Here is a 13,082-nt window from a genome sequence, read left to right on the forward strand (position 1 = left end):
TCTTACCTATAAAATGTATGCATATTAAGTACCACAGAGGATATTTGTTGATGAATGGATGAAACAAGATATGGAAAGAACTCAAACGTAGGCAAATAAGGCAGCAGTAGCAGCTAACAGCAGCATCTAATTCCTGAACCCAAATCTAGTGCTTTTGGCTAAATTATAGATGCTCCTCATTAAAATCTGACTATGTAGATGAAGGAAAACAAAACAACAGAAAAAAAATTATGAAATATGTGATGTTTCTCTTCCAAGTCCAAGACTCATGTAATTATATACACCAACAGGCACCTGGCATGATATATAATGTACCTGCCATTTCAACTTTTAAGGGAACCAAGTCTGCACCTCACCTTCACGCCAAGACCCCCAAATGTATATCACACCAAGTGCAAAGCTCATCAAGAAAAGTTCTCAAATGCAATCATCAAGGAGCATAATCTATATATGAGCAAGTGGGAAAACTAGAGAATTTTTGTTCTTAATTACAGATGTCTCTATAGCCAACTCCGCTGCCCTCCTTAAATGGAAAAAGGGGCTTAATGGAAAACCCTCTTCTATATTTTAAAAATCAAATTTGTGAAGATTTTATTAAGGAAAACCAAAACAACTTTCCATTTCTGGTTTTAAAGCCAGAGCCAAACATCCTACACTAACAAGTTAGGGGTGGGCTAGAGAGGGAGGGCAGCAGACGCAGCTTTAAAAAATGATGTTCTTGATCAAAAAGACAGGCTTCACTTGGCTCTTTCAGTTTAACTGTTGTGGGTCTCCGATGTGACCTCATGGGACACAGCCCATTAAGCGCTTCTACGAAAACATAAGAAAATCATTCTATTCCAAGCAGTAGCCACTCCACATTTTCATCATGAGTTAACCACAGTTCTCAATGTTCCATCAGTCCAGGGGAAGGTTCAAATTCAGAAACGCATAAACGAACTCTCGAGATGAAGGCCTCCGTCCTGTCTGGTTTCTCATTCTGGGACAAAGTTCAGACGACTGTGTATGTTATAAACACTAACTCTCGATGCTTATCCAATTAGCATCTACATCACTGCCAGTGAAATGGGTGCTATATTCTGGAACATCCAAGCTCGTTTTCTAATCATCAAAAGCAATTGACTGAAGTTAAACCTCTTTTCTATTTCAATCATTAGACTTCTGCCTGGCCCATGCTCTACGACAGAAACAGGATTTAGAAAAGACTGGCTGTTACTCTTACAGCCCATGCCAGCTCCATACAGATTCTGTCTGGTTTAGATAAATTACAAATACTCTTGGGCCATATCTATGTTACCAACATTATTTCCATGTTTCATTCTCTCTGAAGAGATTAGTGCTGTGACCTACCAATCAAATTGAGAAATGATGTATTTATTGAAGACGCTGATTTTCACTGTGGAATATTAGTAAACCTTAAATATCTCAAACTAATGGATATTTCTCTGGCATCCAACACAACGAAAAAATCTAGAGAGGATGTAAAGAAACCAACACTGAGCCTGGATTTATACTTAGAGACAAACCACATAAGGTAGGAACAGAGTAATAATCCAAAATGTAGATTTATATCTACCCTAATAAGCAGGGCAAAAATCTCAAGGATACAACCGTAATAAATGATACTTCAAATGATTTCACATTGAAAACTGAAAACCTATAGATGCTTCAAAAGATGCAACGCTTCTTCTCAGGAACAGCAGTCTGAATTCCTTCCCCAGCAAAGGAAAACATAATAGCTGGAAACTAAGATGCTTTATATAAAAGCTGATGTCATTTTCACTTCTTCTTTTTTTAAGTTGTTAAATGATATTGACTTTTCCATTCAACAAGAGGAGCCTCAGGACAAGTTTTAATGCCGTAAGGATGTGGTCAAATTCTTGAACGCTTTATAGTGTAAAATCACACTTTAGGGAGATGCAAGTCCTGAACTGTATGATGGATATAAATGAAGGACCAGTGAGTTTCATAGCACACCTCTTACTGTCCTCTAGAGATGTTCACTTCCTTCATTTCATTTGCATTTTTAGTTCAGGTTGTTGACGTCATTCCCACAGATGACTGCCTCCTGGCTGGGACCCCAGCCTCTAGTAGCACCCCTGAAAAAACCTTCAGGCACGTTTCCACCACCTATATCTTTAACCAACTCAAATGTGCACATGTCTACAATCAGCTGAACACTCTTAAATAGATGAGTTGAAGTATGCTTCATTCTGCTTTGACCTGAGTCTGTACACGTCTGACTAGCACTGAAGTTGTGGGTCCATTTCTTCAGGGTCTTATTTCTTGTGCTCAATTTGCTGATGTTGAAATGTCTCGTATTCTACTGGGCACAAATATTCCAAACATTACTCACAGAAATTAAAGGAAAGTAGACCATATTGGAATGGAATTATTCATTCAATTCAATGCAGTCTAACATGGCTAATTCCATGCGGGAGTCTTAAGTTTAGATAAACTTTCCACAGCAATCTATTTTCTGAAGACTTTTGCTTTGTTTGAATTCTTTTATAGAAGGACATTTTCCTCCATATGTTTATTCTCACAGACAAATACAGGAAAAAGCCCACTTGCTCTTGTTGACCTTTCTGCTTAGCAACTATGACTTTTCTTAGCTCAAAGGTAATTCTTTATTCAAGAGGGCCTTATTTAGAACACATGATAGGCATTCAGCGTTTTCCAGTAGCCTCTGAACACCACAGAGTATTTATTTACATTGTATAAAATTAGAGGAAATGAAGGGGTTATGCATTTGAACTAGAAGCAACAGCCTAATTCTCTTTATGGAGAGATTTCAGTCAATGTCACTTTTTGGGGGAAAAAAAAGAACTCGGATTACAGACATTTTAAACAATATAGATTTTTGTTACCTAACAATGAAATGTATCATGTCATTTTCTAAATAAGACCCAGGGTATGAACTAAGGGCTCTTTCTAGTCTATGCATTGTCTAGGAGTACTTTTTGATTCCTGTCTTAGCAAACTAAGACATATGGAGTCATCTTTGCTTAACTAGCCCAAATGAAAACTACTTCAGGGAAAATATTATTTAAAAAGGACTTATAAGATATCTAACTTTATGTGAGTTCATGTATTTGCACATAGATCATTAATAAAAAATCAGTTAATAAACAACTGGTACCTGATACGATACAAGTGGAATTTGACCAGAATGGTTTTGATTAACACAGGTTACAACTCTTATCCTTTCCATTGCTTAAAAAGTGTGAAACTTATTCATTTAGCTTGAGTTTAATTATACTTGAGAGCAAATTTACTAGAACAAAACTTAAGTTAAGGTCAGGAAAAAATGCTGTAAAAATGCACTCTTCGTATTTCTAAATGCAGCATGAAAAAGTAATATTTGAACTCAAGGGGTGAAAATACTTCACAGTGCCTATTTGTGAGAGGTCCATTAAGTAAAAAAAAAGTGATAAATACAAAACAAGGATATAAAAGCAATTCTAGAAATAAAAGCTAGATGATTTATATGTGCTGCAGATACCGAAATGGTTGAATATATCTCCGTCCTGAGAAGATTTTAGGAAGAAAAAAATGTAGCCTATTATATTCATATGGACACTGAAAATAGGCTTGAGAGATCCACAATAATGAATGCCCATTTAACATGGTCGATTTAAAGTAATTGCTTAACATATCCAAATCCTTATTATGTAAGCTCTTCTTAGGAGACATTTTATACATAATTTTGTACAAGTCTTTATTAAAGATAGTCTATTTATTAAGCTCAAAGAAGAACTGCTGTAAGAATAAATTACATTGAAGCATTGTTATGTTCAACTGCATACATTCCACAAACTTAAAATCCAGAAAAAACAGTTTTGCCAATATAATTGAGTAAAGATTCCTAGTATAATAATTATTTTAAAATATTTTTAGTATTTTTTTTTTTTTTTTTTTTGGCTGTGCCCTGCCTCATGTGGGATCTTAGTTCCCCGACCAGGGATTGAACCCGTGCCCCCTGCAGTGGAAGCGGAGCCCTAGCCACGGGACCACCAAGGAATTCCCCTAAAAATATTTTAAAATGTAAGAGTGGGTTGCATAGTAAAATATGGTTTTGAAATACTCCAGTGAGTTCTGTACTCTTTACAAGAACCCCTACTGAATATAAAATGCAACTCATATACACACATATATTTAACAGAAGTTACACATAGCGATTAATTTGTGTGTTGAACAACATTTTTTTTTTACTTTATGCATTCACATATTTATATAGGTATGTAATAATATGTGTATATATATATATGTGTGTGTGTGTAGATAGATATAGAATTAAGAGTGTTTATCTCTAGATAGCATGCTTATAGGATATACTTCTTTTCACTTTCAATTTTCTGTTTTCTAAATATTCCCTCACATAGACATATTAACGTTACACTTGGAGGCAGGCTTATGTAACCACGGAAACAGATGGCTTTGTGTATACCCTTTATCGCATCAAACAGGAGGCTTTAATGTTACCTCACAATGGATGAGGCTTGGTTATAGCTGGAGTACCCAATGGCCCCATTGTAATATACATTCTCCTGTCCATAATTATTATTCAATGTCTTAAATCATTTATTGTAAAAATATGTGAAGTCAATTTTGCAGGATATGCAAATTCTTTGTTGGGTTATTTAGGGTTGGTAATCATTTTTGCTTTATTAATATCATTTCATTTATGTCCTTCTGTACCATGAGAAAATCAATCTATACTTTTATCCCTTGTGACTTGAAGAATGAGTTCTGCCCATCACGATCTACTTTCATGAACCACCTGAGATGATAATCATCTATGACTCTAACATGATTATCCTTTCTTGCCTTTCACGCTACCTTTTGCCATACTTCCCCATCCACCTCACCAAAAGAAGAGGGGAGCTTACAGTTAGTTCATCAGCTTATCAGTTGAAATCATGGAAAGAAAAATATGGCGCATGCACAACACCTATTTACAATGGTGTGGGCAGGGTGTAAAGAAGGAAAATGTAGTACCAAGGGCTAGTAAGATGATGGTTTGGTAACCATCCCTAAACCTGAAGAGCAAGAGAGAGAGAGATCAAGCCATGAGCTGTGACAACAGGGCCACCTGGTAGGCTCTGCGACCCTAAGTGGAAGGCTTCAGCCAGCATGTGTTAACTCCGCTAGCAGGGAACCAGAGGGATGGAGAGCTGGATGAACCCTCCTCTATCCGTCTAGCAAAGTGCTACTCTTCCCCATTGGCTAATCCTTACAGGAATCCAAGAGGGAGCCAAGTGCTGTAGTCCCTCTCGGCCACATTCCCGGGCACAGAGGCAGCATGGAGACAAGTAGATAGAGGAGCTTCCGGGCCACATGGAAGGCACCCAGCCTTCTCTCCTTTGAGATTTGACTTTTGTCCAATAAGCACCCCAAAGGAGAGCTATTAAACTTTCGTGAACTTCAGACCATTTTGAGAACTTGATGAAATCTAGAATAATCTCTCAACCCAGAAAAATACACATGTAAACACACACACACACACACACACACACAATGGGGCATGACGCACTTTTAGGGGAGCCTTATGTAACTCCTTGAGACTATCCAAATACCAACATCAAGAATTTCTGCCATAATATTAATAAAGTTTAGGGATAGTATTTTCTCACATGAAACTCTTAAGTCTACTTGCTTTGGTGATGTACATAATATCAAAATAAAGCCGGTTTTATCCAAATCTGTGGTCTATGGACTAATCAATTGTCTAGAAAAAGCACAGCCTATCAAGAGGATACTCTTGTCAAGAAATTCACATTTGGCAATCACATCAATAAGGAAACGATTTGCAAGTATTTATTTTAAAATACATTTACAGGATTTAAGAATTTTAAGTGAGGGTGTACATTCAAATAAGAGTATTAAATGGCTTATGTTGAAACTGTTCTAATTTACTGTAACTACAAGCCAAAGATATACTCTTGTTCAAAGTCATTTGTTGTACAACTGACACTTCTACTAAGAAATCCTCCAGAAAATAATCCGGAGGTGGGCTGAATTAATTATATATATATAATATATATATATTTATAGCAAAATCTTCCAAGTTTTGAAAAACTGTTGAAGTATTTTTAGGTTGTAAAAAAAACACTTGTGCCTCTCTGATAGAAACCCAGTGGATGGTGCTTCTTCAAAGGATATAGGAATTGTGATCAGAAGTCCTAAGTAAAAGGCTGACATCTGTGTAGTGATATAATGTCAAATTGACGCAGGAATGGGTCTGTTGATATTAGCCTAGCTAATCATTTTGCTAATTGGACAGCCTTTTGGGCCACAGTGCAAAGTCCTATCAGTTTTCACTTTAACTACTCACACAGATGATGTTTGACTCAAATGTATTACTTTATATCAACACACTGAAAGGCTGTAAAAATAATACCACATGTGTTGCTGCTTCTTTTTAATAAGTGTCTTCCTCAATTTTCCCTGTTATAATAGAGATTTTCACACGAAAAAAATTAAAGGTTATTTAAAGGATATCAGTTGAAAAATGCACCCAAAAGATTCTGGAAATAAATGCAGCTACCAGCGCAATTCTTAGTATCATTAGTCTGTCACTTGTCTTTACTTTAAGAAACTCCATTCAAATGGACCTACCTTTGATTTCCGGTTTAAGTGGCCTTTCTGTCTACTTCCTTCATACAAATAATGTGGTTTCATCTCCAAAATAAATCCATATTTTTAAATAAATTTATTCCATTTCTTCCTTTTTAGATATTTTTAATTAGATGCTTATGGATATTTTCATGTAGCAGATGAAAAGCAAGATTATTCTGACTCTGCCAGACCAAATGCATAGACAGTGTGAAGTCAAAGAGACTGCATACATTTTAAGAAGCAGAACCACTTACTGGCTGATGGTTTCAATCCATTTCTTCCTTGTATTAGTGATTTTCACCTTCAAAGTTAAGAAAAAAAGGATTGCAAAGTTGCCATTGTAGAGGTGGGTCAGTGATTAAAGCCAGTATGGTGTCTGCCAGCTACAGAGGATACCACCCAAAGCAAGGAATTTTGTAGTAGATTTAAAGAAAACGATCAGAATTACTGTACATATTTCAGATCAACTGAATTATTGTGGCAACAAAGCAAGTGGGTGTTTTCCTTAAGAAGTCTTAAAACTAGGAACAAGTTTTTTATTAATGTCCACAAGATTATTAAAAAGAGTTAAGCCCCCAAACATGAGTTGTTTGATGAGTTATTGCATTTTCTGGCTAGGTAACTTACTATATCTTGCGAACAAAACTACCCTTTAGAGAACTTTTTAATAAGGATTATTTAGGACATTTTGTCATTTAGGTGATTGGGATATCTATCAGGTTGCTTTATAATAAGATTTAAACTAATGGTCAAAATTCTTGCCATGTCAATCTGTTAAGTAGGAATCCGGAAAATGGGTCTGTTTACACTCCATCTTCTTTATTTCTCCTGCTTAGTATCTGCTAGATGTTCAAATGGACAGTGAAATAAATAGTGGAAAGAGAATCTTGCCATAGCCAGACATCTTGGCACTGCGGAAAAAAGTTTATCCAAGTGGAAAAATACGTAATCCTAAAGAATGATTGATTTTTAATATGTACATTGGATTGAAGAAAATGTGAAAACAAATTGTCCTACTTATTTCTTTAATAAGTAAGAAAATGGAAATATATGTATATATATACTCCTATTATGTCTCTATATATGTCCTTAAGTGCTCTGCCATCTCATCTTTATGCCTTTGCTTCCGCTGCTTCCTCTGCCTGCAGTTGCCTCCTACTTCCCCATTCACTCCATTCTCAGCAAGCCTACCTGTATGATTCTATGTTCTCTCTCCAGGGCTCAGTTCGGTTTCCTCCAATGAGACCTATTTCCTGCATCCTTCCCACCTCCTGACACTCAGGCTGTTAGAAGTTCCTTCTCTTTGTTCTTAACTTCAGGAGGCTCATCTGCTTCATACAGTCTTATACACTCTTATCTTACTCAGAGCATGTATCACCTTGCCTTCTAATGGCTAACTTTTTTCTCCCCTTGTAAAATTCTTGGGAACATTTTTTATCTTAGAATCACTTTTGCCCAGAATAGTACCTGCCTTCCATATAGTAGGTCATAAATAAATGATCAATGCATTGAATTGGAACCCCATTTTGGGGACAGTTTTTCAAAATTTAAACTTGAGTTTATGACGATAATAATTCAGACTTTCCTTCCTTGGCTTGGCTAGGTTAACTGATGGATACTCTTCATATAATTGCTGTTGAAGTATACAGATGGGAAACCAATATTTTCTTCTCAGTGCTTCAGATATCATATGTTATAATTTCAGTCACTTGTCCAGTCAATAACTCAAAGGATTCATCTTTGCAGTGAAGAAATAAAAAGATCAAACCAAGTTTTATAGTCTATTGACCTCAACAGCTTTCCATGGTGAAAAATAACACATATTTATTTTCAACTCTTTGAGGGCTGAAACTACTTTCTTTATTTCTGATTCTTAGTGCTAGCACCCTAGTGGGTGTTATTTAAAGTTTCATTGAATTAGTGAGCAAGTAGTATGACTTTTCAAAATTGCCGTGGCCACTAGGTGATCTATTTCATAAATTGAAGGAGATTTTCATGCCTTTTTGAGATAATGTGGTCTGTCTTGTTTAGCTGTGTAATAAACTAGCACCCAAGAATAGATTTGCCTGTGGGGGGGTGTCTCAGTTTGTCTTCAATTAAAATAGAAAATATTATTACAATCAAAATATGTTAAATAGTAAGTAGAGCCGTGATCAACCATATTTGATGGCCCATCACTCTGGCCTTCAAGACACGGTACAAAACACTAGAATTCACTGATTAATACCTTTTCCATTACCCATTACAGTCCAGCCACCTTGGCCATTTTGTATTGTTTCTTTAGCATGCTTGTTTCTTCCCTTGAGCATTTGTTCTTATTTTTGCCCTCAAATCTGCTCAAAGCTGACTTTTTGTCATCCAGATCTCAGTGGAAATAGCTCTTCAAAGTATCTTCCTTAAAGACAAACCTAAGTAGCCTCTTTCAGCCTTTCCCTATCACATCACTGTCTTACTTGCTCTGTGGCATTTACCACCATACAAAATCAACTAGTTTGTTTTCAGTTTCTGGTCCAATGGAATATTTAGAGATTAGAAGCTCCATGAGAAGAGGGTCCTTATTGTTTGTAGCTGCCGTTTCCTTACTGCCTAAAACAGTGTTACTTACTGAATAAAATGGATTTCCAAATAAATATCAGTTCTTTCTTTCTGTCTACGTGTGTAAAATGTAAGTGACTGCTGAGAGCAGATGTGGTATACTTAGATATAAGTATATCTATAGTCTATGCAATAAGTATATCATATGGTATAGGATTTTATTCCAAGCTCTACAGCAAAAATCAGTAGCACATCATCAATGACTCCAGTTAAACATAAGTTGAAAAAGAAGAAAAATTTGTTTTTAGCACCTAATTCAAATTTGGGGGAAAATAAAGCACTGTACTGTGAATACGTATTATCATTTGGTGCAAACTGATCTGATGTGGATTTGAGGTGCATTAGAGGTGTTTGGAATTGAAGAGAAGGGTCTGTAAAGATAATATATTATTCTAGCCTTCATTGCTTCCTTAAAATTGAAAGTGTGTTTCTCTGTGATCCTCCTTTGGGAATGGAGACTTATTCGGAGGGGGCGTTTGCCTGCATTTGATTGTTCAGCTGTATATCAACTGGCGTGGGTTCAGCAGAGGTCTCTGCCATTTTGCATTCAATCCTCCAGAAAATCACGACCCAAATATCCTACAACAGGGATCAGGCTTGGGTTTAAGTGCTGCTTCCCTCACATACTTGTGTTCTAGTCATTTAGAAAAGTGTGATTAAAAACCATTATGTGCCCCAACAGATGTGACCTTAAAGAGGTTTAAAAAAAAAAAAAAGGTGCAAAGCAATAGTGGTTAGACTAACACCAGGAAAGTATTATAGGAGCTGAACCACATTGAATACTTCTCATTGATTACTACCTTCTGTTTCAAGAAAAATACCATGATGTTTAAGAATGAGCTGCAGCATTTCTAAATCAGCTCCTTTTCCCCATCTCCCTGCTCTCCTGGTTCTAATGAAGAAGAAATTAAATGTAGATGGTTTCTGAATTTTAAATACTCTTCACCGAAGAGGATTATTGGATTGTTACCATCTCCATTTCCTCTACTCTCTGATAATTTAATCCATGTGCCAGGAAAATACAAAACAAACAAAATAAAACCATGGAAACCATTTAGAAAATGAGATCCCCTTGTTTGAAAATATTTCTATATAAATATTAAAGCATGCTTAGCAATCTTGGGGAAATAAGTTAGCTAGTTTTTATTAGGCGTAGTGCTCCTGTTAGCTGACAGGGTCTTGCGAATTCCCCTGAGTGTTCACAAAAGCATCTCAAAGTTTTTGTCTTTAATATAATTCACTATGTCTTGTTCACAAATATGCTGCTTCTGAGCTACCAGTGGTAGAACATGCAGCATAAATTGTCCATACAATAGGAGAGGTTTTGAAAGTAATAATCTCTCCTATTTGTAAAGACTGATAGATTATTCTGCTCTTCTCTTTGTGCGTATTTCCTTGACTAATATATAACCAATGATAAATTTATAACCAGTGATATAAATTTATAAGAAATCTCCCAAGCAAACAATAGAGTCTGTCAGCATTGGAACTGGACTACTGAACTTGTATTCAGTAATATTAGGCACAAAATATATTTGCCCAAAAACTCTACTAGCAATGCACATGTGTTTCACTAGTATTTATAGTAAAATTAGATTATGAGCCTAAAAAAAATATTTATTACAATTATGAGCTGAATAAAATATTTTTTACTTCAATTTTATATTTTCTTTATACAGAAACATAGTTTTATAAGCAATAGGACAATAAAATAGGGCTATTGCATGTTAGACAAGGTAACTTTGAATGCCTTGTCTGGTAAAGAATAAAACTTAGGGCAAATGAATCCTAAATAATTAAGGTTTTATAAATTGTACAGCGTATTGTTAAATTATAAGTACTTTTGAGATATTATCCAGTAAGAAGATATTTTATAATAAACTTATAGCTTAAAAAATTCTTTCAGTGGTCTTCAGTATGTCCTGTGTAAAAAGATGGAGGTGAAAATATTAGGAGGAATTATACCCAAATTCTTGTAAATTTGAATAAATTTGCTGTTTGAAATCAGCCCTCAAACAAAGTTTCCTGCCCTTTCAAATAACGACCAATTTAAAAATTAAAGTTTGCAAAATAACAGTCTGCTACTGTGGCAGTTACAATTACATGCTATATAGATTTAATTATTTAAATAGTATGTGCCATGAGGGTATAAATCAGGGACCTGTGGAAAAGCATTGTCCTCCATCTCTGCCTCAGGAGAAGGCCATCAGAGAACTGAGGGAAGTCTTTAGGGTTGAAGAAAAGGCACTTGATCACTTGGTAAACCCCAGCCATCACTGTTCTTCCATTGAACTGAGGATTAATTTTATTTCTCTGTCAGGAAACAGAAACTTATCAGGGAGCAGAAAGGAGCAAAAAGATGATGTCTTAGAAACAGGAAGCTAAAGAATTGTTTCCAAATCTCTAGGTACAAGAAGATACCTTCCATCAGATTTCTGGGTCCACAGCCCCACCCCACCTGGGGCTCTATGAAAAGCTGGCAAAAAGTGTCATGATTTCACTAGTGGTTCAATGCAGCTCAAAAAAAAAAAAAAAAAAAAAAAGTGGAGTAGTAAACATAACTCATTTACACTCAGTATCCAGAAATGATTCAGGGTGATGTTAAGATTTCTAAGGATGCCGGAGCAATAGAGGTGAATATGGTGCTTGTAAGGTTTTTTTGTTTTTGTTTTTTTGAAACAAGAGTAGACATGTCATGAGTTAGGAAAGATGACAGGACTCATGATAACTTCCTTATAGTCCAGAGACGTTGATGCCAATACACAGGGCCGAGTGAAGACATAAATTTGGAAGGCTTCGTGTTTAATCTGGCTAGACGGCAATGCATTCTTGGAATCCTACTTATAAGAACTCACTCTTTTCCTACTAAATTTGTATTTCGTATCTATATAAGGGGTATATTCGTTCTCTTCAAGGTCTAAAATTTTGCTTAGTAAAATAATTCAGTGAGGCTTTTTGGTGGGAGGGGAGAAGAGATTTTGGTGAGAAAGTGGGAAAAATAGAGGAAGATAAGGGCAGTGAGAAGGTTGTGGTGGGAAAAGGCTATGTCTGAAGACTGCTGTGTTTTCCTTGGCAAGTCACCTCCTCCATCTAAACCTCAGTTTCTTCATGTGTGAAATGGAAATAATGATAATAACTTACTGAACTATCAACAAGATCATGTGAGATGATGCTTATAAAGGGCCAGATGCAATGTCTGGAATACAGTAGACTCGAAAGACTTGGTTTCAGAAAGTTCCTTTAGAAAATTCACCATCTGTCTTGACTGAAATGAAGGAAGAGATTTTTTAGTATTATGTTCTCATTATCTGTTTGGGTTCAAATTTACTTGGAAACAGCATGGATCTAGATAGCACTAACGTAGTTGTGATTCTGAGAATTCATGTGCTCACAAGACTAAGAACAAAGAGGGCAAGAAAGAAAATGACCCCGATCAGCTTTAGGGACAACACAGCACAGAAATGTCCCCGTTTTTACAGGAATTAGTAGCACTCTACTTTTATACCCTTTAACTCCTGAAAGGAAGGGATAAGCAGTATTGTTGACAATGAGTTATTATCAGGTGCCTTCAGCACGTAGGATGAAGTTTATAGCAATAGGCTAATATTTGGACGTAGCTCTAGAATAGGAGAATGAGAAAGTAGAAGGAGAAGGTAAAACTCTTACATTCTAACCTCACTCTTCTGAGTGGCAACTTGATCAAAATTTCCTAGGAATTCATCGGTATGTGAAGCATATGCCTACAAAGTGGTGAAAAGTCAGGAATGCAGGCATCTCTGCTCCTCCCCAGCCTGTGAAGTCTTGACTGTATAGTTAGAATACACTGTGATAGTTTACAGAACACTACGTTAGATGTGGAGAAAACC

The sequence above is a fragment of the Balaenoptera physalus genome (assembly GCF_965194825.1).
Source record: "Balaenoptera physalus genome assembly, chromosome: 20".
Taxonomy (NCBI): Eukaryota; Metazoa; Chordata; class Mammalia; order Artiodactyla; family Balaenopteridae; genus Balaenoptera; species Balaenoptera physalus.